This window comes from Heterocephalus glaber, unplaced genomic scaffold (assembly GCF_053883595.1).
Source record: "Heterocephalus glaber isolate CG9 unplaced genomic scaffold, H.glaber_assembly_v1.0 deba00001452, whole genome shotgun sequence".
Classification (NCBI taxonomy): domain Eukaryota; kingdom Metazoa; phylum Chordata; class Mammalia; order Rodentia; family Bathyergidae; genus Heterocephalus; species Heterocephalus glaber.
Window position 1 is genome coordinate 9,235,116 of NW_028258302.1, and position 27,650 is coordinate 9,262,765.

At 43.5% G+C, this 27,650-nt stretch overlaps 1 pseudogene; it reads left to right on the top strand.

The window, feature by feature from the left end:
- Positions 1-7,181: 7,181 nt before the first annotated feature.
- Positions 7,182-7,462, top strand: LOC147827205 (signal recognition particle RNA; annotated as a pseudogene).
- The last annotated feature ends 20,188 nt before the right edge of the window (positions 7,463-27,650 follow it).

Genomic DNA, 27,650 nt, shown 5'->3' on the forward strand with positions numbered 1-27,650 from the left:
TATATAAGGTCCAGAGATAATAGATCGCTTTACCTCTTTATATAGATATGTCTTTACCTCTTGACCACCCCATGTAGGGGATTTTTTTCAAGACTCCAGCTTGCAGAAGAAAAAGCTGAGGCAAAGAGAGTATGGCAGCATGACCATAATCACACAGAAGAAATTGCTGGACCTGAGATTAGAATCCAGGCCTTTCAGACTCCAGAGTTGTATTTGTTTGTTTTGTTTTTGGTACCGGAGATAGAACCAAGAGGGTGACATCCTCAGACCTTTTTACTTATTATTTTGAGGCCAGGTCTCACTAAGTTTCCCAGGCTGGACTTGAACTAGTGAACCTCCTTTCTCAGCCTCAGGAGTCACTGGGATTGCAAGTGTGCAGCACCACACCTGCTCAGACTCCAAATCTTATTTTGTCTCCACTATCTTTTCTTCCCTGACTACTTGCAATTCCAAGTATCTACTATATTCTCATGTCTCTAACTTTACTCATGCGACTTTTCTTCCTTATATGGTCTATCCTTCTGTCAACCCAGCTAACTCCTACTCACCCTTTACAACTCTGCTTAGATATTCTTTCCTTAAAAAGTTTAAGATTTCCTCTCCTTCCTTCAGAATGAATTAGAGTACCCTCATTTCTGTTACCATAACACATTCTGCACACTTCTACCTACTCTCACTGGCTGTATGGCAATTAGTTCCCCCTGTTTAGAGTGTGGAACTCTTGAGCACAGGGACTCTGACCCTAGGGAGGGTAGGACAGCATATACTGTGTTCATTTTGCTCAGCCAGGCACCATAATTTGACATATCTCAGAAGAATAGTTGCTAAGACATCACCACAGCACATCCAAGGTCAGATAAGTAGAGCTTGAGTATCCAAAACTGCTCAAATGGCCAGCTAACCCCATGTAAAAATGAAAAGTTTGGTCGATTTGACAATTTCCAAGGGAGCTGGTCTTAAAATGGACTTTTCCAAGACAGTGAGTTTGCAAAGCCACTCACCCTATACTCAGACATGTAGGCTTGAAGAGAAATTGCAAAGGATCGCAAGGGTTCTGCTCTTTCCTCCTTATTTCATTGATAGACACTTTCTAATGAAAACAGCCTCTAAAACATGCTAGAAATGAGAGATTTAAGGAAGGGAATTAGTCCATAGTGTCACCTTGGCTATAACTCAGGTAATGCAGGATTCAAATGGCTCCAAAAGGGCACTTGCCTTTGACAATGAAAGCCAACCCTCTGTAGGATAGGTGGGACTTCTCTAAGCCCCTTGTCTCCAAGGCCACTGTTATCCAACTGGGGAAGAGAAAATGTCATCTAGTGCAGGGGCATCAATTCCACTTCAATCATTGTTGATGTGATGAGACAGTGATGCTAGAAGCTGCCTTTGGGAGTAGTCTTCATAGAGGAAAATCCTAGGTTCTAGAAAAATGTCCCAAGCAATTTAAAAAACCATTACAAAATATGCATGCAGGGAACAATGACATGATGATATGATATATTCAAAATGTATTTTGCAAAGTTCGTCAAAGAAATACAAGGGAATCTTTAGCCATCTACCTTTTTTTTCCATTAAGTTTATTGGTACATTTTAGTTTTAAAATATAGTTAGATTCATCATTGGGATCTTGTACCTTTACATGACGTATCTTGGTTCTTATTTTTTCCCCATTCCCTTCCTCTCCCTTCACCCCCTCCACCCTTCCCTATATCATCTACCTTTTAAGAAATGTCTGATAAAAGACTTCAGTTCCAAAATGAAGAGCACAGGAGTGAGTAGGCACAGGGATGAAGGGCTGGCTGTGAGTTAGTTTGTCCTTCAGTTGGCATGTTTGCCATGTAAAAATGGCTTAGCATTAATTCAAAATTTACAATACTGTCATAGAATAACAAAGACCAATAGATTCTCAACAAATAATCCATGTTTTCCTATTTTTGGATAAACAGCCAGACTACATTTTCCAGGCTCCCTTGCAGCTAGATATACCCATGAGACTAAGTTTTAGCCATTGCAGTACAACAGGAAGTGATGTGTACCACTTCTGGTTTTGGTTCTCAAAAAGACCCAAATATCAGTCTTACAAGATAAGAAAGAAAAGTTCTGCAGATGGATGGTGGTGTTGATTGAACACAAATGTCAAGGTGCTTAATACCATTGAACCATACACTTAAAATGGTTAAAATGGTAAATTTTATGGTATGTATATTTTACCACAATTTAAAAAGTTAGAAAACAAATTTAAAATGAATTCCCATATATGCTCAATTGTGCTCTTATTCCCTTCCAATGGGCTGACATAGAGCCAATATCAGGGCAACATTGAAAGCTGTTGAAAAAAGTGACTGCTTCTATAACCATGGTTACAAGTACAATAAACATGTTTCTCTTGTATTTATTGGCACCTGTATGAATTATCTAGTGCTATGGAATACATTGCCACAAATCTTAGTGACTTAAAACAATGAATATGCAACATTTTCTATAGGTCAGAAGCCGAGGTGGGACTTATCTGGATCCTCTACTTAAAGGTCCTTCACAGGCTTTAATCACAGTGTCAATATGGGCTGCAATCACCCATGGTCGACTGAGAAGGCACATCCAATACCCAAGTTCATTCACAAGTGACTGCTGGCAGGATTCAGTTCCTTGTGGGTTGTCTGCAGAGGCAGTCAGGGTTCCTAGCTGTGTGGGCCTCTCCAGAGAGGAGCTCACAGCATGGCAGCTTGCTCCATCACAGCATGGCAGCATGCTCCACCACAGCAAGCAAGCAAGAACCATCATCAGTGAATGAGCAAGAAGGAACTCAGCATCTTTTGTAACCTCATCTCACAAGTGACATCCCTTATTTTTGCTACATTCAATCCATTAGAACAAATCACTAAGTTTGGTTCACATGCAAGGGCTTATACACGTGAGTGAAAAGGAGAATTACAGGAGAAAGCCAGGAGGCAAGGTCCTTAGAAGTCACAGGGTTTCCTGTTACAGTTACTACAGCTTAACTATTAAAATAAGCCAAATGGAGCACTTTTTAGCTTTGGCATTGGTGAGTATTTTTTAAGGTATTTGAACACTAGCTCCGTGTATCCCCTGCCCATTCCTAGGAGTAGAGCCTGAAGTGCCCAGTTTCAGGTTATTCAAAACTGAAGAGATTGGTGGTGACATTTGTAAGAGGAAATGAGTTTCTCCAGCCATATCAGCATCATGATCACAGTTAACCAACTCTAAAACCAAAGGAAGTATTCATATCTTTTGTCACTGGATGCTTCCTCTTCTCTTCCTTCGAGGACTGAAAACTATGACTGTAGCACCTTCCATGCAGTGGTGAATTTGGTGCCTATTTCCCTGAAGACTGTGACCAATTCCTGCTACTTCAGGAGGTGGGAAGGAAGCTTATCACTGTGGCTTTCACTATGTCCCGGATTGGGCAGGGGCTTGCCAGACAGCTGTCAGATGCAAAGCTCTTTGCTATGTGTGTAGTTCAGCGTAATTGCTCATCTGGCTCAGCCCCATGCTTCTCCAGATGTTACATCATTGCACTGCTGGAATTACTGCTTTCAGCCCCCTCTCATCACCCTAATTAAGCCAAAATAATAAGGCAACATGTTAGACACGATGATCAAGTTTTAATTAGACTTTGATAAACCCAATGTGAATTTGGTCTCGTCAGGTGCAACATTTCTGATGAGCACTGAGGCTGTGAATCACGAGATGGTTTTGGTATAAATAACAACTCTGGTCTCTATTTCATCCGTGTGTAGAGAAGCCAGGGCCTGGTCGATATGTAATCACAATAACCTTTTACATTTTAGGAAACACTTTCAGGTTCACAAAGCTTTTCCAGGCCATTGCTGCATGACTGTGTGAGCTGAGACTCATTTGGCACAAAACTTGCAAGCCCAGATGGGAAAAAGAGGGAGAAGTTAACTTTTAGTCAGCTCCTAAGACATGCCAGGCCCTGTGCTAGGAGCATTATATACAGGATGGAAGTCAAATGCCTCATCAAAAGTCTCAGTACTTAAGAAGTGTCAGAACAAGAACTCCCACCTCGGTCTGTTCATTTTCTCTGTGGGGCTCTCTTTACCACCTCCTGAGAGCAGTCTCCCAAGATGACTGTCACAGAGCCACAGAATTGAAGCTGAGGGTGCCCTTGGAAATGGGGAGACTGAGACATAAAAAACTGAAGGTATGCATCCTGGTCACACAATGATTTGGTGTCAGAACAAGAAAAAATCTTATGTGTGATACTGACACTTTCTCTAATTTATTCCTCTCCATTTGATTCAAGAAGTATTTGTTGCTCACCTACTGTGGGCCAAGCACGGTTTTAAGGTTGTATCTGTGCATTAAAACAAATGAAGATAGTTGCTCTAGTGACTTTCCATTGCGTGTGTTGGGGGGGATAGAGTGCAATAAACAAGTAAATTATATAATTATAATTTAAATTGTATGTTAAGAGATGATACACATTATAAACAGAAAGAGGGAGAGTGACAGTGAAAGAGAGAGCACATGGGAGGGAGGGAAGAAGAGACAGAGAGAGAGAAAGAGAGAGATCGGGAACAAGATAAGGGGATCGAGAGCAGCAGAGATGAGTGAGATTAAATTTGAAACAGGACAATTAGGGCAGGTGTTGCTATGACAGAACAAAGATCCTAGAGGCAAAGGTCACCAATCATTCACTTATCCATTTTGGGGGATTTAGCTGGACACTCAGTGGGTCCTGCCTTTTGGTGCAGGTGGCCAGTGAGATCAGAAGAATCCAGTCACCATCTCTTGGGAATCTCTGCTGAGTATCCAGAACACCACCGTGGTCTGAGCTGCTTTCCCCTACCAAAAGGAATCCCTCAAGCACATGGCCAGCCAAGCGGCTCCAATGCTACCGACCACTTCCACAGGGAACAGGACATCTCCATGCAAAAGGAAAAGTGTGGCAGCCAGACCATGGCTGGGCATGGAAGTGAAAGGTGTCCTAGCCCTCTGGGGAGCAGGCAGTCTATCTGCACAAGCCATCCTCTCCTCCCACTCACTCACTGCACAAGGCCACAGGTCTTCCTACCTGGAAAACATCCCACCTATCCCTTCTCACTTTTCCCCTTCACAGCTTCCCCAGAGTGGAGCTAACCTCACAATCAAAGCCCTGTTTGAAAGGTCCAGGTGCCGGCTAGTTGCCCTTGCAAGTTAAATGAATCTGTGGACTCCTGAGTCTATTCTTGTCCACTAATTGGAGTCTGCTGACCCCAGACCATTCATTTTCTCCCTCCTTCTAATTTGTTGAAGTAGCATTCTAGAGATAAGTGGTCTCTGTCAGGGGCCCTCATATTACACTATGTAGGAGCAATAATCCTTTGCATTTGGGTAGAATTTTATGATTGATGAGGCACTTTCACATCTATCATGTCATTTAACCCCCACAAAAGTGCTAGGTCATTATTCTGTTTTCAAACCCCTAGATTAGAAGGGCCTATACTCGTAGGAATGAGAGATTTGTCCAGCATCACACAGCTACTGAAACACATCTTAATGCCCAATATTCTTTCTAAAATCCAAGCTGGTTGTCTCCATAGATACTTAGTGACAGGCCATATGAACTAAGTAAAGGTGACTTGTCTCCTCCCTCATGCACTCGTTTCTGATAGGGGCCTCCTTGAGTCTTGCTACAGGCCTCTGTGATATCGCACCCCTTTCAAAAACCTTATGGTAAGGTCCAAAAGGGTAGGGGAAGTAGGAGGGAAAGGGGAAAGGAAAGAAGAGAAAGGAAAAATTATGAGAAAAGAAAAAAATGGAAACAAAATCTATGTAAATTAAGAAAGGGTGGAGGGGGGAAGGGTGCACAGGTAATGGGGAAAAAATAAGAACCAAGATACATCATGTACAGGTACAGGCACCCAATGATAAATGTAAATGTATTGTACACCTAAAATGTATCAGTAAGAGAATTTAAGCAAAAAAAAAAAAAAAAAAACCTTATGGTAGACCTAATGTTTATTCATTGCCATCATTCAATCAACAGCAAGTGTTTATGGGGTGGCCTTTGTGTGCTGGGCATGGTTCCAGGCACTGCAGTAGTAAAAAAAACAACAACAAAAAAGCAAAGCCCCTGCCCTAGGCAGCTACCACTCACAAGGGGATGAGATAGTATATAAATAATGTTTATGATAATGGCAGCTAATGATATATAGAATGAGGGAAATAAGATGGGGTGGCCCAGAAATGACATTTGTGCAGGGACCTGTAGTGGGTGAGGGGATGAGCATGGGGAGGGTGTTGGGGAGGCTCTGTGTGGACAGAGGAGCAGCCTCTGCGGCAGGTGCCAGAGCAGCAAGGTGCCTGGCACAGAAGGGATCAGTGTCACTGGAACAAGAGAGAGAGACTGAAAGAGCTTTGGGTTTTGTCCTAAATGTGAGGATAATGCTGGAGCCCTGAATTGTGGCCCTTGCTATTGCTGCAGTGATGCCTCTCCCACCCTTTATCTCTGACTTGAGTCATCTAAGGGGATTGGTGCATGGCATCATCCATTTAACATTCCCAAGTCCCTACCATATACCAGACACTGTTCTAGGCTCCATTCGAGGCCTCAGGACAGAACAAGGAGCAAGACAGACAAATCACCACATTCATAGGGCTTACACTCCCATCCATGGGGAGATGGATCTTCATACCACTCTTTTCTCCTTGCTGAGCCCTGTGTGGGGTTGAAGGTGTCATGGACACTGTTTAACTGAACCTACTTCTCTTTACATACACAAGTTGGGGTTGGAGGCCAAGCTAGAGAGGACTGAAGGTGCCTCTAGCTACACACAAAGCTTTGTGGTGGTGACTGCTGTTTACATGTGGTTTGTAGCCCAAAGGTTCATGTGCTGGGAGCTTCGTCCCTAGGATGGTGGTGCTGAGATGCAGAAACTTAGAGGCATGGGCTACTAGGAGGTGGTTAGATCCTGGAGACCCTGCTTTCCAAAGGGATTCAGGCTTTTTTCTTCTCTCCTCCTCCTTTTTTGCGGGTGACTGCAATATTGATTATGTCCAAAGCAGGCCGTAAGCAGTGCAGGCTATAAAGAGTTAGCCTCCCAATTGGCTTGTTTATAGAAGTGAGTCCTGCGAGGTCAGAGTAACTGGCACCCAACATGGGGCTCGAACCCACAACCCTGAGATCAAGAGTCTCATCCTCTACTGACTGAGAGCTAGCTTGATGTGGTAGCATGGGCCTATAGGCTGAGATGGAAGATCTCTTGAGTTCAGGACTTCTGGGCTGCAATGTGCTATGCCGGTTGGGTATCTGCCCTGAGTTTGGCATCAATACCATCACCTCCCAGGAGCTGGGACCATCAGGTTGCCTAAGGAGGGGTGAACCAGCCCAGGTTGGAAATGGAGCAGGTCAAAACTCCTGTGCTAATCGGTAGTGGGATCTCGTCTGTGAATAGCCACTGAACTCCAGCCTGGCCAATAGAGTGAGACCCTGCCTCAGCCTCCCAAGTAGCTCGGACTACAAGCGCATGCCACCATGCCTGGCAGGAGCAGCTGCTTGAAGCTCTTATGGGAAGCCTGTTTCCCTTTCCGCTTCTCTACCAGGTTGTGCTGCAGCCAGGGATGGGCATGGGCATATCACAGGGCAAGGCCACCTGATCTTGGACTTTCAACCTCCAAGCCTGTAAGCAAAATAAGCGTCTTCTTTTTATGACATCCCTGGTGTTAGAGATTCTGTTAGAGCAACATAAAATGTATTAATATGGTGACTCTGACTCTGATGAAAATCAAGAGCATGAGGTTGATACTGGGTCAATATAAAGCAGAGAGAGAAGACAGCTCCAGGTGGGAAGAGCTTGTGAGGCTGAGCTTCCTGAGTTAACTAGAATTGACCTGGCCCTGGAATGCATATAAATTCTGGGGAGAAAAGGAAATGGGATAGGATGCTTGACCTCCTTCTATTCCCCATGTATATACATAAGCATTCTATCCAAACTGTACTTGGCCTCCAAGACCCACCTTAAAAAGTGCCACCTATACAAGATCATTCTTTCTAAAGGTGCCCACTCCTTCCTTTCAACAGCTGTCTCACCCTCCACTAGCTCAGGGCTTCTGGTGCCCAGCTGTGAAGCCAGCTCCAAGCAGGCACTCAGTCAATATATCCTGGGTGAACGGATGGATGTACGGATGCTATGATGCCCACCTTGGAATAGTTTCATCTCAGAGTAGGTGGTTGGTTCCAAAGCATGTGCAGGTGGGGTGCAGGAAAGGTCTAAGACTCAGTAATTAGTTTCTCTTTTCTCCCTATAGCACCCTGACTGTGGTTTTGTATATAATAAAAGTTCAATAAATGTGTGCTGAAGGAAGGAAGATAAGCTTTGACCAGAAATAGAAGTCCAAGGGTTCAGTTTTTCCCATGAAACTTTAATGCCAGAAAGGATTTCTGCATATGAAATTCACCCCTCTCTGCTCACCTTTACATAATTCAAGCAGCATGTGTTCTTAGGGGACTTCTTTGGACATTAAGTTCTCCCTCAACAGTCTGAGAATTGAACAGCTGCACTTAAGCAATTACCATCGATTTGTCATTATGAAGGGGGAATGGGAAGCAGAGGAGGGAAGGGCATGGAGACAGAGACCAGAGGCAAAGGTGCAGAGGACCATGGGACAGAGGGACCCAGGGCCCAAAAGGCACAGGAACAGGGGTCCAAGGCACGGGGACTGCCTCAGGGGCATGAAGTGCTTGGAGAAGTCAGAGTGCAGGACAAGACATGAATACACCCCAGGGGCATAGGGACCTTTCAGTTGCATCTTCGTTTGCATATTTCTCCCCGCCCCCCAACAGTATCTCTAGCTGATGCCTCTCAACATCAGCCTGACAAGCACATGTCAACAAGCAAAGTCAGGGAAGACAAGAGGTCAGAGAGGTTGTTTTTGTTTTGCAGAAGAAACCCAGATGATGAGGAAAAGCATCCAGGCATTCTCTGAAGATGGAAGTCCCCCAGGAGCTGTCAGAGTGGGAGATGACTTGGGGGAGGGGCTGCCAGGTTCCTCACTCTCAGCTTCCGGACACGTGTGTGCCGATGACTTGGTAAGGTTAGGTCCAGGCTGGAGACCATAGTGCAGGGGAGTAGCTGACCTCCTGGAGAAGAGCCAGTAAATGACTCCTATAGGGACCAGAACTCAGAAAGGGGGAGGCCAGGAAAAAGGAGAAGTGATTTCCCTCTTCTGATTCCTCACTTAAAATGAAATCCTCTCAAGTGGAGGGAGGGGTGAGAACAAGCCTTTATTCCCCACCCCCACTTCATTGTGAATTAGTGGTACTAAGGCCTCATGAGAATGGAGAAAACTAGAGAAGTGGGGGAGGGAAGCAACAGCAACCCACTCTGGCCCAGACAACTTCATGTACCTGTTTCATGGAAATTGCCCAACACTTCTTTGAAACAAGCTCTGATTCTCATGTGTGTGGGTTGAATTGCCTCCTCCTCAAAGATGCATCCATAAACTTGTCAATACGATATTATTTGGGAAAAGATGTAATTTTACAGATGTAATTGACTTAAGGATCTGGAGATTAGATCATCCTAGATTATCCCAGTGAACCCTAAATCCAATGACAAGTGTTCTTATAAGAGACAGAAGAGAGCAAGACACAGAGAGAGAAGAGGAGAGGCCATATGAAGACAGAGGCAGAGACCAGAATGCACATCCACGAGCCAAGGAATGGCTAAAGCCAAGAGAAGTGAGAAGAGAAGATACTAGGAAGGACTTGCCCTCCAGCCTCCAGCAGGAGTGTAAGCCTGCTGACACTTTGGTTTTGGGCTTCTGGCATCCAGAACTGTGAGAGAATAAATTTATATAATTTAATCCACCAAGTTTGTGGTAATTTGTTGTGGTCACTCTAGAATATGCATGCACCATTTCATGAATTAGGAAAAGGAGCCTCAGAGAAGTCAAACAAACTCTCTAGAGATCTGACTCTTTCGAGACAGATCAGGGTTACAGACCTTCTTAGAGAGGAGTAAGATGTTAGTATTTCCCAAAGACCATTCTGCAGAAATGGCCCTAGAAAAGCCACCTAGAAAGTGTTCCATGACGAGAACATTTGGGAAATGCCATGTCTTGCTCTACCAGGAGCACACCTGCTTCCACATCACTTCCTCAGCAAGACATTCCTCCCTCAGAGAAGGGTAGGGCCTTGGGCCAGTGAGTCTTCCTCATAGTACCTTTGCTCGGCTCCCCTCTTTGGCACCTAAGTCACAAGCCTGAGTAAATTCATATTTTGAATTTGTTTTGGCTTAGTGTCTCCAGTTAGACCATAGGCTTGGTGAGAGCCAGATCTGCACCTGATTCCCTCCCTCGGTATTCCTGGTCTTGCATGCAGAACTTGGTATGTGGCAGGTGCCCAATAGTATCTGCTCATAAGACATTGTTTAATTTTTTTTAACCCAAGGTTTTCCAAGCTTATTTAACCACTGAACCCTTTTCATTATAGCACTAGAGAACATCTTACGTGAGGCATCTCTGCCAAGAAGTTGAGTTGATCACATTTTTTCCAAACTCATGGACAGACCCCTATCCAAAGAGCCTCTCAGCGCAAGGAAACTCTGCTTTCTCTGGAAAAGAGAAATATTCACAGGGCAGTGTGATCCTATGAACATACCTGCAGAATTTAGGGGTTGCAGAGGGTCAGATGAGCTGATTTAAAATCTATGTGAAGAAACAAACATGACACTAGCCAGAAAAAATCTGAAATTAAAGAAGAATAAGAAAACAATAAGCTTTGCCGGACAACAAATCATAATAAAAATCTATAATACTTAAAACTGGTGCTAAGAGAAGCCAGGTGGAAAAATGAAAATAGAATTCAGATAGAGATCCAAGAACATATAGGAACTTAGCATATGATGAATATGGTATTTCAAATCAGTTCAAAAGGATTATCTAACAAGGTATATTGAGAAAAGTAACTGGCCCTCTGCAAAAGTAAGGCTGGATTTTGTCTTCACTTTTCAGCAAATTCCAGATGGAGCAAAGACTTCAATACAAAAAATAATGCAATAAAGCTACAAGAAAGAGACATGAACTTTTATTTTAATGATTATGGAGTGGAGACAGCTTTTCTAAGCAAGATACAAACTCTACACTGAAAAGGTAAATAACTGAGTCATTTGAGTAGAAAAATTAAATTCTGTGAACTTCAAAGAGTACTATAAATAAACTCAAAAGTCAACAAACAAACTGGGGAAAAATATCTGCAACTCAAATGACAAAGACCTAGTTTACTTAATATATCAAATGCCCTTATAGATTGATATGAAAATGACAAGTAAACCAAGAGGAACCAACAATGGGCAAAAACAAAAGAAAACTCATGAACAAATACAAAATATTTCAGAGAAAAATATTTGCAAATGGCTACTAATGTATTTTTAAAATATGTAAACTATCTTTCATAATTTAAGAAATGCACATTTTAAATCAGACATTATTTTCCTCTGATTGGTAAAATTCAGAGGTTTAATAAGACACAGTGGTAGATAGGGGTAGTGAAATAGGTATTCTCGTGAACTGTTTGTGGGACAAATTGGTGAAGGCTCCTTGCTGGAGAATTTGGTGACATCTATCAAAATGACAAGAGTGAGCCAGATGTTCAGTGGAGATGGTTCCTGCTTCAGTAGCTCTTGAGTTGAACAGCACTCACCCTGGCCAGCCCTTCAGGGCCCCAGAGCCCCCTGCCCTCAGCTACCTACCAGGATCCCAAGTACTCCTTAAACTACTACCAGCACTGGAGACCTCTCTCAACACCAGGTCAGCTGGAGCTCTGTGCTCCTCACCAACTGCCCACTTTGATTGGGATGATGTGCTGTGAATAACTCTGCCAAGCATTTTCTTCTCAAATCCTCTTAAGACACAGAAGAGGCTGAGAAATCAGTGAAGCTGCAGAGTATATGGGGTGGCCAGTCTTCCTTCAGGAAATAGTCCATGCAAACAGGAAGTGGGTACTGCAGTGAAGTATGCAGAATATGCGTGGGAAGTGGTCACTATAGGAGTTGCACAAACTGCTTGCCTACTCTACTGGCCTCACTTTATGAATTCTGTGAGATCCATGTCCTAAACGAGGAGATGTAATCCATTAAAAAATAGAAGGACTGTGGAACCAGATCCTCCATCATGAAACGAGTTCCCACAAGGTGGGGCCTGCAAGCATAGCATGCCAGCTGATTCTATTTGATGAAGCCGACCTGGGCCAGAGAGACAATGAGAGCTAAACCCAAGGCTAGCTTCATCATAATCATAGAAGTAGATTCTCAGTGAAGAGAGTATATCTTCAGGTTATCTTTATGCTTTCCATACACTGTGCCTAAACATCCATCACATTTTCTTTGTATGTGTTCACTATTCCTTCTGCAAAGAACCTCCCAATTGCCCCTTAAAGAAATATTAAACAGTATATATATTTTGATCCAGTAATCTGTATTCTTCTGGGAGCTTATCTTTCCGATACACTCATACCTGTACCAAAGGAATACAAGTTGATATATTGGTTAGAAATATCAAAAGACAAAAAATAATTTAAATGTCACTCAATGGAAAACTAATTAGATAAATTATAGGATATTATGGCATGAAAAATTAGGCAGCCATGAAAAAGGAAGGCAGATGATATAGATGCATCTAAGATATATTACTTTTTAAAAACCAAGGAACTTGATGCAAAATGGATTATGTATGCATAAAATATTTCTAGAAAAAAAAGTGACAATATGAAAGGTATACTGTAAGAAGAATCTTTCCATCACATTGCAGACCAGCCCCAGCCTAACTCTGAAGGAGGCAATATCCATTCTCTGAAATGTGAGGCTGTTCCAGCATGGATGTCCTCCTAGCTCAGTGGTCCAGAGCAAAGAATTGGACTCTTATTTAAGGTTGTCATCCAAAATCTGTTTGATCAAATGGTCCCCAGCAATGATAGAGTGGGGCTGCTGTTTTCTGGCCAACCCATTAACAGCTGCCTGCAGACTTGCAGCCAGGAGAGCAGAACCCATTGCCCAGGATTAAGGCCCCCATCAACTGCTGCTCCCAAGGCGTGGGATGCAATCTGTGTGGAGTCCCGGTACTGACTCCTGGAGCCCTGGGTCATGTCTCCTGATGAGCACTGGCTCTTGGAGTCCTCAGAATTGCACCTGGAGAGGCAGGCACTCTTCCTGGCTGCACAAATGTTTGGTGGGCTTTGCTCTGGGGAAGACCATGCACTACCGTGCAATCATAAGCTCTGACCTGGGGTCCTGTTCTGCCTGGAGAGTGGGTGGCTGTTTGTCAGAAGTGCAGACTGCTGCTTTCCTGGACTTCATTGCACTTCCATTCTAAGCACTTGCTGCCTATAGGAATCGCTAAGGGCCTGTGAGTGGTGAGTACCACATGTGAGGACTTCAGGGCTGAATGGGCCAAGGGTTTTGAGCACTGTCTCTTGGTCTACTAATCATTTAAGACACTCCCTGGCCCTGCCATCATCAGCACGGCTTGCTCATGAACTGCTCATTGCTGACTACTATCTCTGACCAGGTATTTTTAGTTCCTGCCTATCTGTCCTCCTGTTCAGTATCAGCTTCCCAAGGTAGTTCTACCCTACAACAGAAATAACATTTATTTAATACCTACTGTCCACTATGTATAGAAGCAGCCTTGTCTCCTAATATGTGTTAGGCATAGAGGTAGCCTTCACACCTACTGTGTGCTGGACATGTGGGTACCTTGACACCTACTTTGTGCTGGGTACAGTGGTAGTCTGGTGGGATTGGTAGTAGTAACAAAAACAGGACCTGATTCCTTACCCCAGGTCTTTCTTAGATATAAGGTGGTCTAGTACTTTTCTAAGGTCCTTGGGCTGAATTTAGCATATAGATCTTGGTTGGTGAAGCTCCCAGAAAGCTGAGGGTTAGAAAGATGGATTGACTTCATTTTAGGAGAGACCAGGAAGTTTGAGATTGGTTATGAATGCTGATAGATCAGATTCTAAGATATGCCTAGTTAGTCTCAGAGTAGATCAGGGAACCCCACATGCATCCTGTGGAACAGGGGGTAGACCAGACAGCCCAGGCTATGTCTTGATGCCCAAGCCCTTGTCTTCCTCCTGCCTTGCTCACCCTCCCAACATCAATTTAGGCCATAGTTAAATTAAACCATGGTAGTCTAAAAAGCAGATTCCTTTTGCCAGGTGCCCCTAGGAGATAAAACCAACAGCTGTTTTGCTTCTGGGCTTTAGCCTAGGAACATGGTCAGTGATTACTGCATGGAAAATTTAGCAGTTGAGCTCTGCCAGGGTCAATTTCTCTCTCTCTTTATCACGCTAAGCTGTATCCTTGGTGCTGGCCCAAGCTTTCTGGAGAAAGATGGCTCCAGACAGCCTCATGCCTCCTTGAGATAGATGGCAACTTCTACTACCAATCAGAAAGCTTCAGCAGCCACTCCTGTCATGTGTGGCACCTCCACGGTGTCAGGTGGTGAATCAGTGTGTGAATATCTGGCTGCAAATCTAAGTTACAAGCAAGTCACTTTTAACTTCTCCATGCTTTCATTTTTTGTGCTGGCAAAAGATGATAAAAATTCTATTTTATAGAATTGTTGTACAGATTAAATGAATATATCTAAAAGCACTTGAAACAGTACCTGGCACATGCTAAGTGCTCAATAAATATTAGGTAACATCATTAGTAACAATGATATACTGGATATCAGACACCATCCTTCACATCTGGTACTTCATTCTCACAGGGCAAAGCTCAGGGCAAGTACTATCATCTCCCTTTTGCTATAGGGACACTGAGTCAAAGAGAAGCAAAGGAATTTGATGTCTAGGAAGTGAAACTAAGGATTCAGGCCCAGAGGGCTCTTGGCTCTAACCTAGTGATGGCAAACCTTTTAGGGACATGCCCAAATGACAACCCAAAACCGATTTACTCTATTTATTGCAAAGTGCCAACACTGCAGTTAAACCTGAATACTGAGGTTTTAGTTAGAAAAAACAACTATTGTCCAGAGACTCGGGTCACGTGCCAACAGAGAGGAGTCCGTATACCCGCTGTGGCATGAGTGCCATAGGTTCGCCACCACTGTTCTAACCACTGTGAAACACTGCCTCGTGGAAGCAACTTCCCTGGATGGGTTTGCTGGATGCATTGTTGCAGATCATGTTTCCTCAGAAACAGGAAATCCTGCTGAGCTCCCCCTTGGAGTATGCCAGCAACTATTTCTTTTTCTTTTTTTTTTTTTTTTGGTATCGGGGATTGAACGCGGGTCCTTGTGCTTGTGCAGCCGGTGGCAAAACCACTGAGATGAATCCCCAGCCCCCAGCAACTATTTCTTATGGCACAGAAAGTTACTGGGCCCAAGTCTCTGCTTGGTTCAGGTGATTGGGCTCCAGCAAATAGGGAAATCAGAGTGAGAATCAGCAGTCATAATAACTAACACCTACCCTCATTTAGGCTTCAAACAGCCCCGTGATCCCATTTTGTAGATGATGAAGATGAGGCAGACAAGTCAAGTCATTTACCCAAAGTCACCCAGCTGAGAAGTGGAAGAACTAAGATTTGAAGCCTACACTATCTGGCCCCGGAAATCATCCTAGAAACATTGCCCTGCATTGCATGAGAAGTTGGCACACCTGATATTTTGCCAGCCCAGAGCACATGCACAGAGGTTAAGGTTTGAACTCTCAGCCCCCAACACTCACCAAAGCAGGAAGGAACTCCAGCCCGTGACAGATGCAGGGAAGTCCAGCCACCCAAGGGGAGCTGATATTTGTAACCTGTCAACAGGACTCTAGCCACCCCCAAATGTCATTCCAAGGGCTGCAGGAAGGAGGCTGCAGAGTCCAGGAAGAGAAGTAATGGACTAAGGGCCAGGGGAGCTGGACTGTGGCTCCAGATGCATGACATAAGGATGGGCATTTCCCCTCTCTGAGCATCAGTCGGCTCCTTTGTAAACTGAGGTGATTGGTTCCTACGAGCTCAAAATCTCTCTTTTGTTCTGATGCTCTTTGTTCTGTCCATAAAATTGTGGTTCATTCTGGGAAGAGACCTCACAAAGGGTTGATCTCTCTGAAGCTGACACCTCATAGAGGTTGGAGAATACCCACCCCATAACTCTGTGCCAACTTTTCTTAGGAGGGACCTGGCTGGGCACAGCAAATATCATTGGCATTGGCAGATGCTGAGCAGGTGATGCCTGCACTTCTGAGAAGCTGCCTCAAAGTGCCCAAAAGGTGAACTGATTCCTGGGCAGCCTCTCAGGGAAAAGCTTGAGCCAAAGGGTAGAAGTTGAAGAAGGAAAGAACTCAGTTTTGTCCAAGAGAATCAGTGCATTGAGTTGTTCTGTGCAAGAGGAAACTCCCCATCATGGAAAGAATCAGAGCAGAGAAGCATGTTCACCTTCCAGGGGCTGTGGAGAGCAAGTTCCTTCCTTGCTCCACTAGATTCAGGATGCATCACATCTTTGTCCCTATATTCATTGATCATTTATTCATCCAGTGAATATTTATTGAGCACCTACTGTGCATCAGATGCTGGGCTAGGAACAATTGACATAAAGATGAATAAGACACCGTATGTGTATGATCAGAGTTACTGAGAAGGGCTCTCATCCACTGTGTTAAAACATTTTGGAGGATTATGAACCACTTGTAGAAGGCTTTGAACCTGCATGCTAATGCAATATTTTATATCTAAATTTGAGGTCCACAGGGGAACTAAAGTCCACGCATCCATCCTATTAGCTGCCATGCCTACACAGCTGAGCAGAAACTGGCTGGTGGCTGGCCATGCTGGGGAAATGGCAGGCACAGCCAGGGACAGAGTGGAAGATAGCAGGGTGCAGTGTAACTACACACCAAACCATGGGAAGCCCGCCACGGTGACAGAATCCAAGCTCTAAGAGAGCTTGGCCACATCTACCCCATCAGCTCATGGTACAAGAGGGAGTCAGTGCCTCTGGCAGGATGAATAAAGAAAAATGTTTCTGAAATGCAGTAGAACAAGATCTAGAGCCAGGCCCTTCCTGGAATTCCAGGAGGAAAACAAACTGGGCCTACCCTGGAAGAGGGGAGGAGATGAGGACCCAGGCAGAAAGCTGGGTACCCTCAGCCTCTTGGGGCATAATCCGGAAGCCAGTCAGAGGCGAGCCAGGCAGCTACCCCATCTCCAACCAGGATGTCTCTGCCCTTTGCTCTGCCCAGAGCATTCAAATATGTTTCTAGCCCACTGATGTTTCCAGGACAGAACCACCTGCCATTGGGCTCTGTGGGAGATTAGGGCTGGCCACAGACGGGAAATGCCTGAAGGGGTGACTGAAGGAGTTTGGATGGGTGAGCACTGCCCAGAACCCTCCTAAACATCACTAGAATCCAAGCTCCAAGGCCAGGCAGGATTATCTGGGGGTGGGGCAGATAGAACCTCAAGCCTTGCTCTCAGAGGGGCTAGTCTTAGAACACAAATGTCTTCCTGACTGAAGACATCCTGGGGATGGCAGAAAAGCAGATGAAAAGTTGGGATTAGAGGGCCTGCCTGTGAAATGAAGCTGACCACTGATTCATCTTCCATCAAGGAGGGGTTCAAAGAGTCCTCCCAGGGTGACATTCTTCCCAACACAGGGCTTTCATCACGAAAGCCTTGAGTAGCTGCTGTCAGTGACAGGAAGCCACAGGCAACAGAGGCAGCCTGCCTCCATCCATCCACTGGTCCATTAGCTTTAAAAGACAGAGCCATGGTCCCCCTCCCACTGTGTGGCAGACACTTGCACCACTTTGCATACCCATCTCCCGTAATCTCAGTGACCACCATCTTCATTAACCAGGTGGAAAAGAAGTGAGATTTGGAGGTTTCAGTCGTTGTCCAAGATCACAAGTTAATAATGGGAGAGCTGGGATTTGGACCTGGGTCAACCTTAGAATTGTGCCATTGGGCACATTAGCCTCCTTGTCACTTGTCCTGTGCTGGAAGCTCCATTGGCTCACAGAGCTGTCCTTTCATGGCCTTTAATGTGGTATTTCCATAACCACCACAACACTTCTTGGTGAGGACCTGGACTGAGCTCTGGTTGTCTTGTGCTGGCTGGCTTTTTGAGAAGGCAGCATTAGTTCCAGGCAGCTGGGACGCATTTTCACTCTCACTCTGGCTTCCTCCACATGGCAACTGGTACCTCCAAACCATGCTTCTTAATGTCAATGCTCCTTCTTTGGTAATATTTCCCCAGACTTTGCAATGGTGTTGTCCCTGTGCCCAGTCCTCATTCAGGTATCAGTCCACCAACAGCTCTGCCAGCTGACACTCTAGGGGTGGACCTGGCACCAGGCATGTTGTTTCCCCTCACCCAGATCTCTTCTTTGGTGTCTTCTGATGATGTCGCAAGCTTTAAGCCTGAGCCTTATTCACATTTGGTCCAGCTTTCCCCAGCCTCGGAAAATCATCTCTCTCCAAAACTGGTTCTGCCAGCTGAGATTTTTCCATCCTCAATGGTCTAGCTCAGGAAGTCCAAAAACCTGTCGCTAAGTTAACTTGGATCTGCTCTGAGGCATCCTAGCCCAGGATAGATCTGGAAGTTCAGCAGATTGGCCACCATTATCGACAGGAAAAGCAGGACCCACTGCTCCATCTGGCACATTCCCTAACAAGCTCAGGCACTTGGCCCTTAGACAACTGGTTCTGTGAGTCGTGACTTAACTATTTCTTGTCTTCTCTCCCCAACTAGACTAGTTTCTTGAGGTTAGCCTCATAGAGTGTGTCTAAAATAACTAATTGAATCAATAATTGGAGGAGAAGAAGGAGGAGGTGGAAGAGGATATCATTTATTAGATATTATTTATTAGATATCATTTATTAGATATCTACTTTGAGAAAGATACTCAGGGGCTGCTGTGACTGAATTGAGGATCTAGCTATTCACATGTTGTGTCTCTCACCCCCAATTTGAGAGTATTTGGAGATGAGGACTTTGGGAAGTAATTAAGGTTATATAAAGTCGCAAGGGTGGGACCCTGGCAATGGGATTAGTGTCCTTATAAGAGGCACTAGAGACCGCTGTCATGTTCTCTTTCTCTCTCCAAAAAAGGGGTCATGTGAGCACATGGTGAGATGGTGTCCACTTACAGGATAAGAGAAGAGACCTCCAAATGAAACCTCCTTTGCTAGCATCTTGGTCTTGGTCTTCAAGCCTCCAGAAGTGAGAAAAATAAATTTCTGTTGTTTCAGTCACCCGCTCTCTGGTATTTTATGATGCAGCCTGAATAGACTAGATCAGGAACTGTTTGTCTTTTAACCCTCCAACAACCCAGTGAGGCAGTAGCATAGACAACTTTGGTTTCTCCCCAGGCCATTTGCCTTTTTCTCTTAGTTTCCAGAGCCCCAGTTGCTTGGAAAGGTAGGTGCTTTCTCTGGCCCAGGGTCCCATCTTTCACTAGTCATGATCTAAACTTGAACAAGTGAGTGTAATCATCATTCAAATTCCAGTTACAGAACCTGAGCTCCATAGCTGACCTATGTGGGATCAAATCTCAGCACAGACAGTTACATTTTGAGTATACTTGGTCAAGTTCTCTAACCTCTCTGCAGTTTAGAAATAGCATCTATTGGGTCAGGGATTTAGCTCAGTGGTTCCACCACCTGCCTAGCGAGCGCAAGGTCCTGAGTTCGATCTCTGGTACCAAAAAAAAAAAAGAAGAAAAGAAAAGAAATAGCATCTATTTGGGCATTGTTGTGAGGATTAAGTTCACCTGTGTAAAGTACATGGAAAGTCACCTGTCATGTGGTAAGTGCTCAATAAATGTTACTATTGTTATTATTATTGCTGTGAGCTATAAAGTGAGAATCTCCTGGTAATATCTATGAAAGATTATACTTTTTGATAAAAAGGGAAGTAAGTGACAAGGAAAGCTGCTTCTCTTTTTCTGCCTTGAATTTGATAGTGATATGATTTGATTCCCAGAGCTGCCATTTTGGGATTTTGAGACAATAATCTAAGGACAAAGAAAAGCAAATGTGCTAATGTGACAAGATAAAAATCTGGAGCATCCCAGCTTAGAACTTCTCTTTATATTAGCCATTTTATGCTATTATTAGCCTCATTATACCAATAAGGAAACTGAGGCAGGAGGAGGAGAACGAAGTGGTTATGTAATTTGTTCAGGATCCCCCAGCTAGATGGCACATCTAGGATTCAAATCCACAATCCAACCTTTTTTCTTGGAACCATCAGAACTGGCAGCCTGGAGAGCGGAGTGCATGGAGAGGAGGTGAGGGAGGGGCGTGCTCTGCCTGACTCCACGCTTCCTCAGGAAGAGGTGTACAGAGCAGGTGCCTGCCTGCCTCCAGCGCCTCAGCTGTCAATAAAACCCCCAGCCTGGCTGTAGCAAGCTGCAGATTCATGCAAATTCAGGGCCTATATTTAGCAGTAATTTAGCTGTCATCAGTCAGAGAGAGAAGAAAAAGCCCTCCCCGATGTAATGGTTATTCATATCGACTACCTACTCCTCTGGTGCCTTATAAATCCAACGGAATCTGACTCAAAGTGATGGCTGCACACAGGAGGGTGGCTGGCTGGGATTATTCAGCCCCACCAGGCCTGAGATGATGGGGCAATGGTCTGAGCACAAAAGGAAGGAGGGTATATGTTTCAAGGATGGTGATGATGATAAGGAGGAGAAATAGTGAAAGATGAGTCAGTTGTGGAAATCTAATAAAAACTCCTGAAACAAGAAAGATGCCAATGAGTCAGAGGATGTTGGAGCTGGAAGGGACCCTGGAAATCAGTCCATCCAACTTCCAGGTAAATGGAGGCCACGGAGGGGAGTCATCATAAAAACAGCTGTCATAATTACCATTAACTGAATTCTTATTTGCTGTGCCATACATTGTTCTAAGCACCTTACTGGCTTGCGGTCATCTGGTCCTCTCAGTAACTGGATAAGGTCACAATTATTGCCCCCACTTTACATATCAGGGACTGGAGATCCAGAGAGATTCAGTCACTTGCCCCAGAACCAGAAGCAGCAGTGCCAGGAGGTGAGCCTGGCCTGCCTGATACCACTGTCATTGCTTATGAACAATGCTGTAGGTTCTGTCAACTATTACATGGTCAATAGATGTCAGAGCAGAGGCAGACCTTAGCTTGACCAATTCCTGGTCCATTTTTCCTTTGAATCTCCTCAGAAAGGTGATGGCTGGTGAGAGAAGAGAGGAGGAAAGAGTTATATGAGGAGAAAAGAGGAGGAGTGTGTGGTGTCTATAAGGCAGCAAGGGGTGCTGCTTTAGGAGAGGCTGGGGAGGCACATCTAGGTAGGCACAGGGGGAGGTTAGCCACCACGAGGGCATCCAGGTGTTGACCTGGACCCAGAAGGGGAGGATGGTGAGGTAAACTCTGCCTACTCATACAAGAGGGGCTTTCTTGGCTCAGGTAGCCAGACACTACTTTGTGTGAGGGATCTTCAGGAAGACAGGGATGTCCAAAAGGGAGAGATCATCAGGCATCACACATGACCTAACAATGCTTGGGCCAGCAAGGAGCTATGGCCCAGCTTTCAGCCTGCAGAACCTGACTGAATTAATCAGCTTTCCCATCTCTGGAACCCAATGCCCAACACCCACAAAGGAGGGAAAGTTTAATTTGGCTCATGGTTTCAGAGGTCTTAGTCCATAGTTTGAGTGCATGGAGACATCATGCATGGAACATCTGGGTGGAGAGGCATGGTGGAGCAAAACTGCTCAGTTGATGGTGGCCTGGAAGCAGAGTGTAGGAACAGTGCCAGAGAGGAAGGGACCAGATACAGTTACCAAGATCATGCTTATGACCCACTCACATCCACCCAGAGTGCTTTGCCAATCCCCTGGTTGGCTCCCAAGACTATCAAATTGTCATGGTTAAACTTAACCACCATACTGACCATGGGCTTGGAGAGAACTTAGCTCCGCATCCTGAACTGGTGCCAGACTTCCTCACAAGCAATCCTGCAGGACTGAGAACATGGATTCTGGGACCGAAGTGGCTGGGTTAAAATCCTTGTTGGTTGTGAGACCTTGAGCAAGTCTCTTGAACTTAGCACAGTATGTGGCACAGTTTCGTACACTATGCAGCACAGAGTCAGTGTTATATGTTAGCTATTACTCTTGCTTTTCTTGTTAAACCTGACATGGTTTTGTCAGCCAAAGCAAGTCTATAGGACTGAATATCTTTCCTCTGTAAACTCAGGATGCTTAAATTACCTCCTTGCCATGCCGCAAAATGTACAAGCCAGTCATTCAGATAGTATGCAAAGATCTTATATCTCTATCCCTATCCTTCCCCCCTTGGTTCCCCAGTGCCACACACACCAACTCCACAAAACTGCGTTTATTTGAGTAACAACAGAGAGAAAAAAAATCCTTGCTTTCCAAACTGCTCAGGTACCTTAAGACCAGCTAGCTTCATTTGGGGTATTTGGGCCCAGATTGACTCCAGCTGCTCCTCTTCTACCTACACACCCAGGCTGCTTGTATGTCACATTTTCCACCCTGCCCCCTGCTGGTCTGGTTACCTGGGTCAGAGATAGTCAGATCCCTGCTTTCTGTTCTGGAAGTTTCAGACATCACGTGTGGCTTCACAGTCAGCACTTTGTATCCTGAGCAGCCAGAAAGAGGAATTGCCACAAATAACCGCACTAATGGAGGTAATGGAAGAGAGAGACCAATGTCTCTGCTACAAAGGAGGACTGGTGCACAGGCTTTCTGAGTTAGACCCAGTTTGAGGGCTTCAGCTGGCTGTCGGCTTCTAAAATTAAAAAAAAAAATTTGAGGACCAGACTTTTGTCACGAGGTTCTGCCTGTAGTGACAGCTTCCATAGAAAGAGTCTCAGCCCCTGGGACTGGGAAAGATACTGAGGACATTTTGTCATTCTCCTGCCTCCAACAGGCCTACTTGAACTTGCCCCTTTCAGAGCCCTTCACCAGGGCACAGGTGTATAGGGAGTGATGGCATCATCCCCCACCCTCTCCACCAGTGTGGGGATCCTGGACCCTCCCATTCTCAGTGTGGGGACCCTGGACTGCCAGCAGTAGCATCAGAGAACTTTCTGGAAATTCCAACTCCCAGGCTCTACCCCATGTCTGTTGAATATTGAATTGGAAACTCTGGAGGTGAGTCTCTGCAATCTGGTTTTTAACAAGCCCTCTGAGGAATTCCACAGCATCTCACGTTCAAGGATCACCACTAGACAACAGTTCTTAAACCTGGCCAAATATTAGAGTCACCTAGGGAGCTTTTGAAAATCCCAATGGTCAGCCCACAGTCCAGCCTGATTAAATCAGAATCTCCTAGGGTAAGGGTCAGACTTCAGTGTTTGTAAGTTCCCCAGGTGGTTCTGATACACACTGAGGATTGCAAATCATTAGTCTAAATATTTAATGGACTAACCACAAATATCTTTTTTTCCAATATAATTGTGCTTATTGGAAAAGCCATAAAGATATTTTGCTTCTATAAAAAGAAGGAATATCAAGTTTAGGTTGTACTCATTAGATACCAAGATATTATTGTGTCTGTTTTACCAAGGAATAAATGAAGGCCTGAAAATTATTAAGTAGCTTGTTTAAATAAAGAAGGAAGCTCCCCCGCCACCATCCCAAGCTCCTAGGGCAGAGAAGGTGAGCCAGTCCCAGCACCCAGAAGGAAGCTCCCTCGCCGCCATCCCAAGCTTCTAGGGCAGAGAAGCTGAGCCAGTCCCAGCACCTGGAAAGAAGCTCCCCCACTGCCATCCCAAACTCCTAGGGCAGAGAAGCTGAGCTGGTCCCAGAACCCGGAAGGAAGCTCCTTCACCGCCATCCCAAGCTCCTAGGGCAGGGAAGGTGAGCCATGTGGGTACCAGAAGCACCCCCCCCGTTATCAAAATGAGAAGACACATAAACAAGCCTCAGAAACAGACTTCTGGACCACCTACAGCAACCCCAAAGGGAAATGAGATGGAACAATCTGATACTCAACCACCCGGACTCTGAACTGGCAACAAAAGAGGATCTGGGAAAAATGAAATCAGAAATAATTACTCAGATAACAGCAAAGATTTTGCTCATGGTGCAAGACATGATTAATAAATCTAGAGAGGACACAGATAAAAAAAAATAGAGGATCTGAGGAACATAATGGAATCACATAGGAAACAAATGGAATCCATAAAACAGATGCAAACAGATTTCCAGGAGATTAAAAACTCCATTTGAAAGTCTGTGCAGCAGAATGAACCAATGTGAGGATAGAATTTCAGATATAGAAGAAAAGATTGCAATTAGTGACCAGGAAAAGAAAAATTGCTTTAAAATTGTAAAGGAACACGAGAAATCAATCCAGCAGCTGCTAGACGATGCAAAGAAGAATAACATAAGATTGGTTGGAGTCAATGGAGAAAGAGGAGAGAGTGCAGATGACATAAAAAAAAACTGTTCACAGAAGTGATGGCAGAAATCTTCCTAAGGATGGGGAAAGAACTTGACATACAGATAAGTGAGGCATATAGGACTCCAAATAGCCTTGATCAAAAAAAAATCTACACATAGGCATATAATAGGATTCCAGAAATCCAACAGAAGAACAAACTTCTACAAGCAGTGAGAGGAAAGAAACAAATCACATACAGAGGAAAGCCTATCAGAATCACAGCAGACTTCTCAATACAAACCCTCAAGGCAAGAAGAGCTTGGAGTGATGTATTTCAAGCCCTAAAGGAAAACAGCCTCCAACCCAAATTGATGTACCCTGCAAAACTATCTTTCAAAATTGATGGAGAGATAAGATACTCTCATGATAAAGAGCACCTTATGAAGTTCATGAATACCAAACCAGCACTCCAAAAAAATTTAGACAGTACCCTAGGAAAAGACAATGAGGATCACAACCCCAGGAAACCCAGCGGAATGAATCCATTGGGCATGACAAATTAAACGCAAAGGGGGAGAATCCAACAAAAAGAAAAAGTCATGACAAGGCTTTTAAAACTTTTAACTTCATCTCCCTAATGAGTGTATAATTCAGTCTTGTTATTGTACTGATTAGTATTTTTTTGATTCTAGAGTTGCACACCTTTCCTTGTGCTGTACTGGCTATTTATCATCTTCTTATGTCTACTTTTTAATTGGGTTGTCTATTAATGAGCTCTAAGAATTCTTTATATATTCTGCTCATAGGTTATATGCATTGTAAATATGGTCTGTTTAAGGATTACTTTTCATTTTAATGATGTCATTTAAAGTTCTAAATTTTTGATGGAATCTCATTTATCAATTTTTTTCTTTTATACATCATGTCTTTTGTATCCTAGGTAGTTCTTGCCTACCCTGAATTCATAAATATTTTCCCTTATAATTTCTTCTTAAAGTTTTATACTTTTAGGCTTTCATATTTAGGTTCATAGATCCCTTCAAGTTATTTTAATGTATGGAAATAAAGGGTTGAGGTTAATTTTTTATATATGGATACCAGGTGTTGTAGTGCCATTTGCTGAAAACACTATCTCTTCCTCAGCTCTTGAATTGAGTTTATATTCTATGAAATGCTAATGTTAAATAATCTTTCAAAACTCAGTGGACCATATATGTGTGGTTCTATTTCTAGATTCTCTGTTTTATTCAAATGATCTATATGTCTTTCCTTACACCAACACTGCCTTGATTACTGTAGCTTCAGAAGACATCTTAAAATTAGGCACTAAACGTTTTCCAACACTGTTTTGTTTTGTTAACTTTTCTAGATCCTTTGTACTCCTACATAACTTTTAAATTTCAATATCCAATTCTTCATTTATAGCAAGTATACACAGACCTGAATTTTTATATATACCTTGTGTTTTCTAATCTTGTTAAATTCAAATACAAGTTCTAGGGGCTCCTAGAGATTTCTTAGTATTTTCTCTGTAGATGATCATTTCATCTACATATAAAGATTTTGCTTCTACCTTGCCAATCCTATTCTAATTGTGTCATTTTATTGCCAGACTATTTTGGTGGGGCCTAGGTTTCAAAGTTTAATGGACAGATAAAGAGTAAGCATATCTGCCCTTGTTCCCCACCTTAAGGAGAAAGCATTGTATCTTCTCCATTCATATAAGGCATTCTCACTGAAAGTATGGAGTACATGTCTTTAATCTGTTGAGAAGGTTCTGTTCTACTTCTAGGCTCCTGATAGCTTTTACCATGAACAGCTGTAGAATTTAGCCCAATACTTTTTCTCCAACTAGTGACAGGATCATATGGCTTTTTCCTTTCCTCTGTCAAAATGATGACCTTTGGGGGTGGATCTTCCAATGCTGAACCAACGCTGCCATCCCTATAACAAAACCACTTTCTACATACTGCCAGATCTGACTTCTAATAGTTTGTTTTGTTAAACAAATTTCTATCTATGTTCATATTTTTTCTTCTATTATCTTTATCCAGTTTTAGGATTAGCACAATGTTGAGTTCCTAAAATGAGGGGAGAAGTGTTCCTTCTTTTTTCTGCTTTAATTGTTTGATATAATTTATCAGTTAAAATGTTTATGAGCCTGCTGTTGTCATATAGGTAGGTTTTCAAGCTAGGAATATACTTTCTTTAATAGGTGCTATTCAAATTTTATATTTCCTCCAGAGTCAGTTTCATTAATTTGTCTTCCAAGGTACTTCTTAGAAGCTGTCAAATTTATTTCAAAACAGATTTTTGAAATATGCTTTCTATATCCTTTTAAATTCTGTAAAATCTATGGTAATGTCTCCTAGATCTTGTTATTGTAATTTAAAAAATGTATAATTGATATTGGGAAACAGAAAGAAAGGGTCTAAAGGTGCAGGCGAAGTGGGAGGGGTAGGGGAAAGGAAAAGGGGAAAAGAAAAAATATGAGAAAAGGAAAGAAATGGAAACAAAGTCTTTGCAAATAGGGAAGGGTGGAGGGGGTGAAGGGAGGGCAAGGGAAGAGGAAAAAAAGAACCAAGATACTCACGTAATGGTACAAGATCCCAATGATGAATGTAACTGTATTTTTTACCTAAAATGTACCAATAAATTTAATGGGGAAAAAAAGAAGGAAAATAACTAGAAAGAAAACTATACAAGTTCTAATCTAGGATCTCAAGATAGACCTTGTGTCTGGTGCTAGAACATGACAGGACATGCTGTGTAAAATGTGCACACCATTACCATCTTGACAAAGGCAATTATTTAAACTCTGCTTTACTTCTTGTGAATGACATCATCAGGTAACAGACCTCAAACACATTCAACTGATGAGAATTTAGCAAGGCCAAAATCATACACCACTCAGAGACAAGAAGTAATTTGTCTACACCGGCCTCACAAGATGGAAATTAAACTGTAGTAGGTGTAGAGAGTGTGGCATGAGAACCAGAAGAAATTCATCACTAGTTAGTACCTAAAAATGTAAGTTAGAAGGTTTTTTTGTTTTACTACCACAAGTATAACTTCTGGCCTTGGTTTCTTCTCATCAAGTAAGTTTCATTCAAAATTTGAATCTTCCTCTATCTGACCCCAAAGCTGAGGTACTTAAGTCTATTCTTGAAGAGCAATCATTAGTAAGCAGTAGGGATGAAACACTTCTCCATAAGGTTACTCATCAAAGCACTACCTATTATAGCAAAAACAAATGAAAAAAAAAAATAAGATGGCAAAAAATAACAGCAATACCA